Below are 7,896 nucleotides of genomic sequence, written 5' to 3'. Positions count from 1 at the left end.
TATATAAACTTATATACACATACACACACACACATATATATATATATATATATATATAGAGAGAGAGAGAGAGAGAGAGACAAAGCATGTAGATATCTATACATTTGTACATCTCTATATCCAATTTTGTCTTCAAGAAGTTGAAAATCTAATTTGGGTGTACAATTTATGCAAAAGAAAAATTCTACAGCATGGTAATTTGTAAATCTGTGTTGTTAAACAGTTCTTAAAAAAAACAATCAAAGCCTGTAAAAGGAGGAAGAAGGACTAGAGATGATTCTACAACTCCACCTTAAGAAAGGGAGGAAAGCTACGATTTAGAAAGTGATTTGATAAGTTGCAAAACTGGTATCAGAAGCTGAGCTCAGTTCTTGAAGGTCAGTGTTTTTATGCAGGCATACATTTTTGTATTGGATGTGATACATCTTTCTTTTGGGTGCTATCTACACTAAGTATCTGTATCACTTGATCTTTAAAATGCTTTGCACATTTCCAGTGGCTCTAAGGAGATATACCAATTTTACTTTTAACTCTCCTGAGTTCATTTATTCACTTGCAATTTGTGATAGAATATAAGAAACATGAGAAAGTCTTCAACATCAAAGGGATTCATTATGATGATGGTGATAATTATTTTGTCTGTTGGCAATGCAGCACAGTGCATTTATGAAAATCCCAAATGGAACTTTGTGGCAAACCTATAAGCTGCAGATATTTGGCTGAGTAAATCTGTCGCACTGGAATAAGTTTTAATGCCCTGATTAAAATGTCAGTTTATTTCATTGTTGTACCCCAGGATTTTTATCTCTCCACATATTGACATAATCTAATAGTAAGATGACTTGGCTTAATTATAGCCTCGCAACAGTCTTACAGCATTTTATCATAGTCTGGTTGAATAGATTCTTAATAAGTACTTTTGGAAATGAATTAAATATAGGTTTATTAATTTGCTGCAAGAAAAACTGCACTCCAGAAGAACTCAGGGACATTCACTAAAGAAGGAAAAGATATTTACTGTAGAATTTGTGAGGAGGGTGGAACTTAGGTAAAATTTAAATGCCACAGGATATGTGGGGTTTAAATATATATATTTACTCAGAGACATTTAAACTATAAATTCTCACGGAAACCGAAACAGGAGTAAACTTTCAAGGATAAACCTGGTTGAAAGTAAATACAGACAAATTTCAGTGATATGTTACAAACTTAAACTGTCTATACTGGCCCCACACATAAAATAAAGAACAAACTGAGCTTGATAGGAATCACAGCTGAGAAAGTCTTCTTACCGTTAATATCTTCTGTGTGGCCTCACTAGACCTTCCCAGTGTTTTCCAGATAAATTACAAGTACATATCTGTGTATGAAAGGAGACAATTTAGTAAATGACAATTTATTACATCATGCTGATTAATTAAAACATTTTATAAACACTACATGCGTTAAAAAAAAAATACCCTCAAATGTTACCTGGTTCTTGGCCCATGTTAAAATAGTGCAGAATCAAGATCCACAACTACATTTTGAATCTAGGCTCAGACAATAGACTTTGCTTTTTAAATAGTCCAGGGTTAGGGCTCCATTCAGTGGCATAACTTTGAAAAAGCTGGGAGGCTAAGATAATAAAAATTATAACTAATTATATGATATTTTGTGAAGTATATTTAAAGTCATTTGGGTTCTTAACAGATCTATGGGGGATATCAGATGAATATTCTTATCTTCAATTTACTGAATAAGATAGGAACATTCAGAAAGTATGGATCACTTGCTAGATTCAGACCAGTGAGATTCTCTTCAGCAGATGACAGTACCTCAAATGTGTTCTAAAAATTCATGATGTTTATTATTTATATAAACACATTAAAATTACTTAAAAAGTTTCATCCTGTTATGTTTAAATGAACTCAATTTATTTCAAATTTAAATTTAAAAGCTTTAATGCTACAAATGATCATGTTTAAGTAGTAATTTTACGTTTGGAGTTTAGTTGTAGAGTGTTTTTTGGTTGTTATTGATTTTTGCTACTAAAGATTGAACCAGTAACAGATTGAACTGTAATAAATTCTCATAGATCTTCAGAGCTTTTTATTTATTAGTTAGAGTCTTGCTAAATTGCTTAGGGTCTCACTAAATTGTGCAGGCTGGCCTCAAACTTGCAAAATCCCTGCTTTAGTATCCAGAGCCCTGGGATTGCAGGAATATGCCACCATGCCCAGTCTACTTGTATAGTTTTAATAGAATTTTGTGGATTGAAACTAGAATAAAATACAACTAGGTATATATTCTTTTTTTTTCTTTAAAGTTAGAAATACCATCTGATACTTGTTGGCTTAAAATGAGTTTTGAATTCTTGTTTCTTAAACTTTGTCGTTGGTCCTAGTATTTGAAGCAACATTTTTTATTTTCATTTTGTCATCCAAGAAGCTGAATTGTTCATAATAATCTTAGCTAAACTATTGCAAAAGAAATTTTATATATACTAACCATTACCAAAACTGTATTTATCAGAAAAAGAATTATGAAAATCTGTTTTATCTTAAAATAGGTTGAAAAAAATGTGAATCTCTTCAATTGGACTGACAGCAGGAGATAATAACATGATTCTCATACATCTATTTGATTTTATAATTTGTTTTAAAAATTACTGATAGAGAGAGAACCTGTTAAAATGTACATATTAAAGAAGACTGTGTTAGAAAGTGGCAAAGCAGTTACTCCAAAATAAATTGTATAATAACTCATTCCAAGAGTAAAGATACCTTCCAATTACCACAGTTTTTCTATGTGAAATTTTAAAAATTCACATCGCATCTAATATGATAAATATCACAAATATTATGTCTATGGAAGTAACAATGGGAACTAATAAGGAATTTCAGTTAGCAGCCCATAATGGGAAATGACTTTTATTGAAATGAATTGAGTAGGAAGCATTAGATTATTAATACAGAATGGCATCACCTATTTCAGCCTCATTAGCATATATTATGGCTTAAATAATATATTGTTCAGTGTCTTCAAAATAATGATGAGCCCCTAGACATAAAATAGGAAATTAAACATCTGTTGTTTGAATAAAAATTGTTCCTCTAGCATGATACTAGCAGGAAGTAATTCACAGAAAGTTCTTGTAGATTATCTTATATTAAACTATGTTTGTTATTCACTAATAACTTTCATTTTATAAGGAAAAGATATAAATTGTAAGTTCAATCTAGACTATTGAAAGAAAACTCTTTTTAAAAATATTTATTTATTCATTTAATTTATTTTTGTATCAGGTATTCACCCAAGGATGCTTAGCCACTGCTTAGCCACGTCTTCAGTCCTTTACAAATTTATTTTGAGACAAAGCCCCACTATGTTTTACAGGTTGGCTTTGAACTTGTGATCCTCCTGCCTCAACTTCCCAAGCTGCTAGGACTATAGGCATGCACAGACCTCTTAAAAAACAAAACAGAATGATAATATGATTTTCTTTTCTTACTCTCAAAGAAATTCCCCAGCATTTATTTTATATAAGCTAAATGTTTTGAGGGCACATACCTACAGGCATGTCCATAAGGTCAATGGTTGTGGTCACAATGAATGTATGTTCAGGCAAGTCATATTTACCTATGAAGGAAAACAATGTATATAAGACACTCCACCTTTGAAATCAGATTCAGACTTGGATCTAAGAAAACACAAGGGTTATTTCTGAAGGAAAATAAGACTTCCACTCTTCTCACAGTTTTTGCTGAGTAAATTAAGTCCCTAAAATGTTCCCTTTAAAATTATGTGGGGCTTTGAATTGCCAAGTCCAATGACATACTCTGTCTTTCTTCTGCTGATCTTTCAGCTGAATCTGACCTTCCTGACATTCTCACATTTGGCTTGTGCTCAAAGTTTACTCTGCCTTTCCTTTCTTAATCTTTCTCCCTGTCTTCTCTTTTCTTTCTGGTGATTTGTGTGCTGATATTTACCAAAGTTTGGCCTTTTCTTCTCCTTCTTTAATATCTGCAAAAAAGGTCCTACTTAGTGACAGCTATTTTTATTGCTTTGGTCATAACGAGTACCTATTTTTCTGGTGTATGGTCTTTATCCTGAACCTCAAGTCTATGTTTCCACTTCTATGTGCAATGGTTGGGATTTTTTTCATAATCTTACCATCTTAAAAAAATTGACAGCTTATGAACCTTTATTGGCATTCAGTCTCTATTTTCATCCTAATGTCCATGAATATGTCTTCTAAAATAGATTTAGTTATTTCATCTCCACTGTCTGTGACATGCTTTAAATTTCTCACTCTTCAAAGGTGAATCCTTTTGCATCTCTTCTCTAGTCCTAGTTTCCCCACTTATTCCCTTAAAATCCTTTTTTATTTCATCCATGGAAAACTCCTGTCCTGGCTGGAAATACCTCATCTACTTTCTCCACCTAGTACCATGTCTCCTCTAACAAATCACACAATGGTACAAAGGGAGGAACCCAAAATATTTTTTTCTAAGAGACCACCTTTCTATGATCCAGTGTTTCCAAAAGTATTACACTCTTTTAATGAACAAGGTCACCATCAAGTTCCATTACACACAATATATTTTACCCCTATAATCCTATCTTCTAATCCTTCTTGTCCTGGTGTATGTGTGTGTGTGGCGGGGGTGGAGGGCATTTTCAATCAAACTTAATTTTCATTGGTATCAAATTTGCCAATGGACATTTTTTAATCCTATATTTTCCATGGAATTTATTTAAACTTTTGCATTTCCTTTGCTATTCTAAACCACAGCTGTTCTATTTTCCCCTTTGTTCAGATGTCATAAATAATATTTGTATAAATATAAATGCCACATACTTCAGGATGGGGATAAAACTCATTGGCAAAGTGCTTACCTAGCAAGGCCCTAGGTTCCATCTCTAGCCCTGCAGGAATAAATAAATAAGCCCACTTCATGGGATAAGTTTTGTTATTTTTTTTTAAATTTTCATCTCTGTTGAGCTATTAAGCTCATTAATTAGAAAGTGTTTTCCTTGCTAATTTATTAAAAATTCAGGAAAGCCTCATGTGTTTTTAAATCATTTTCAGTTGATACAAAGATCAAATTTTTCTCATTCCATCTTCTGGAGTCGGCTGCAGAGAGGAAGCTGAAAGAGGAGACTAGGGGCTTATTTGGCTTCCTCTTTAATTCCCACACTGGATTATCACTTCCCACCCTTAGTCCCCAGGTTATGGTTTCATATCCTCCGGGTTGGGTGACAGAATTGAGGAGCATGAAAGGAGCAGAAGTAGGAAATTGCTATGGCAGCTCATTCTTAAACTGGAGTCCAACTCAGTTTGGCTGTTGGTCAGGGCTCTCTCACAGGGGTCTTCTTTAAGAGCTCCCTTCTCAGGCATCTTTTACTTGCAGCTCCCTTGACTCAGAGGAAAACCTCTTTGATTTTGATGTTTATTTACGGATACTACAGACCCTAGGAATATAGATAGCAACACCTCGGATTTCTATGTGCTGATGACTCTTCACGTCTTTGGCTGATCTAAGATGATTCTTTCTCACCGGTGCCTCACAGAACCCTCAAAATGTCTACAGTTAGGCTCCTCCCTGAAGCTTCTGACAGGCTGTTATCTAAGGCCATGAACTGGCTGTTATGGTCAGTGTGTAGTAAGTATTAAAAACACTCTGATTCACTATATTCTCAAGGTTATGACATTGTCTTATGAGCACATACCCACTATGTAACCTGTCGTCATTGTGCCTTATTTCTTTGGACTGTACATAAAAATGGGGGCTAAATGAGACTGGGGATAATTGGAACTAGCTGGCTAAGGGCTGTGGCTGCCTCCAAATAAAGGGTGAACTGTATTCCCACTGTGCCTCACATCTTCTTTCAACTGCTGGATCCGTGAACTTTGGTTGCTGGGTCTGACTTGGGGTCTGCATAAGCTGTAGGCCTCTGCAACCAAGAAAGCCTGCTGCAGTGTTAGAAGTTAATCAAGATGAGTGAGGGACACAGCTGGTAAAGCCCGATTCTTCTCTACTACCTTTGAATGGCGTGTTACAGCCCTTAATGGCAGTCTATGCCCTGCAGCACCTTACTACTAATTTATCATTTCAGGGCTCTTGTCTAATGACTTCAAAGAATGAATTCCACAGATGAATAAGAATGAGTATAAAGGTAGAATTTGAATCAAGAAGGAAAAATAGAAACAGAGCTCTTGCAGGGTGAGAGGGGACTGATAGCAGTTGGCCACTTGAATATGCAAGTCTAGGAGTTCATGTAGCATGTGGGTTAATTGGTTATTGGTTCAAATTTATGGTAATGAGGGTTTAGAGAAGTACCAATGATAGGTGTCCAAATTTATGACAATTAAGTTTCGGAAATGTGCCAATGTTACTGGTTAGCAGTGAAAATTCCATGTCTGTCTGCCCAACCCCTATGGGAAGTAAGGGTTCAGGTGAGTGGATCATGGACACTCTGGGGGTTTGAGACTGCATTACTATGTGGAGCTGGCCTCTGCACCAGCCTGGCCCAGCCAACACCAGGTGAAAGGTTGACTCATTGGGATGGCCTTGGCTTGGCTCAGACTCCCACAGGCAAGAAAAGACGGGTCCATTCAGCTTTGGCCTGTCCTGGCCATGGGCACATCTGCTCTATAGCTCCAGGACCAGGACTTGACTTTAATGGTATCTTGTTTTGGCATCCTCCAGAATGGACATTCTCTATGTTTCCTCATGCTAAAAGGGGCAGAAGGGCTTAAGTAATCTAGCAAATTCCCTCCATAGCTTTTATTAGGTCACTAATTCCGTTCTTGAGAACTTTACTCTCATTACTTCATTACTGCCTAAAAATCCTTTCCTAACTTTCTTAATGCCATCACATTGTGATTCCAATTTTATGGGCATTATGGAGGGGACACAAATATTTAAACTACAGCTAGTACAATATAATGATTATTTTTTTCATATGTGTAATATCTTTTACATTTATTAATTGGACGTTTTATATAAGGAAGAATTATTAACCCTTCCCTCCCTCTTTTATTTATTTCTTTATGTACTCAGTTATATCATCATGGACTCATGGATATTTATTTTATTCTTTGGTTTATAATTAACACCATGGTTATTTATTATGTCGTTCAGGTTTTTACAATTTTGCAATGCTTCCCAGAAGAGAGAGCTATGCTCTATGCCAACACAAATATATACCAATCTAAGTAGTACACATACACCTCTCAATTGATTTCTGTATTAATATATGTCTATGTTGATACTTTGACTCCAGTGAGCTCCATTCTGGCCACTTTATATCCTTATTTATTTATTTTTAAATGATGGTGAAAAAATCTGTGTCTTACTCTATTTATAATGTATTTTTAGTTCAAACCTCATATTCATTTAAAGTAGTTCAGAATTTCTAACCTGTACTTTATGAGAAATGAATTTGGTAACTAGGATACAGTATTAGCATATAGTTCATTGTGTCTTCTCTCTCTCTCTCTTTACCTTTTACCTTTTATGCAGTTAAGTGATTCATTTGTTCATCGGATTCATTTATCAGGGTCTGCATTCCAGCTTCTCCTGTATTTTTTGTTAAATTAATGTATAGCAAAATTCATTTGGTGGTACCGGTTTTGAGGATTTGGGCAGCTGCAGAGTGGTATATCCACCAGCACGTTTGACACAGAAGAGTTGCACCACCTTGAACTTTTCTGTTTCCCTTTAGAACAGGCTTTCTTCCTGCCCCTTCCACCCCCAGGAGGTAATGCTCTGGTTTTCACCTTGTAGTTTTGCCTTTTGAAGAGTGACAAGTAAAACAAATGACACAATGTGTAATCTTTTGAAGTTTTTTTCCTTACCAAAATGTACTTAAGGTTTATCCATGTTGTTGTATAAATCAATCATTCAT

At 35.1% G+C, this 7,896-nt stretch overlaps 1 long non-coding RNA gene across 2 annotated transcripts in view; it reads right to left on the bottom strand.

The window, feature by feature from the left end:
* LOC125613558 overlaps positions 1-7,896 on the bottom strand; it is a 112,693-nt gene that overhangs the window by 23,498 nt on the left and 81,299 nt on the right. For both annotated transcript variants that reach the window (XR_007344109.1, XR_007344108.1), the window contains exons 3-4: positions 3,553-3,621; positions 1,293-1,360 (exon numbers count right to left, since the gene is read on the bottom strand). This is a non-coding gene — a long non-coding RNA (uncharacterized LOC125613558). The remainder of the gene's footprint in view (positions 1-1,292; positions 1,361-3,552; positions 3,622-7,896) is intronic.

Source organism: Marmota marmota, unplaced genomic scaffold (genome assembly GCF_001458135.2).
Source record: "Marmota marmota marmota unplaced genomic scaffold, marMar, whole genome shotgun sequence".
NCBI classification, from domain to species: domain Eukaryota; kingdom Metazoa; phylum Chordata; class Mammalia; order Rodentia; family Sciuridae; genus Marmota; species Marmota marmota.
This window is presented reverse-complemented; position numbering and strand designations above follow the sequence as displayed.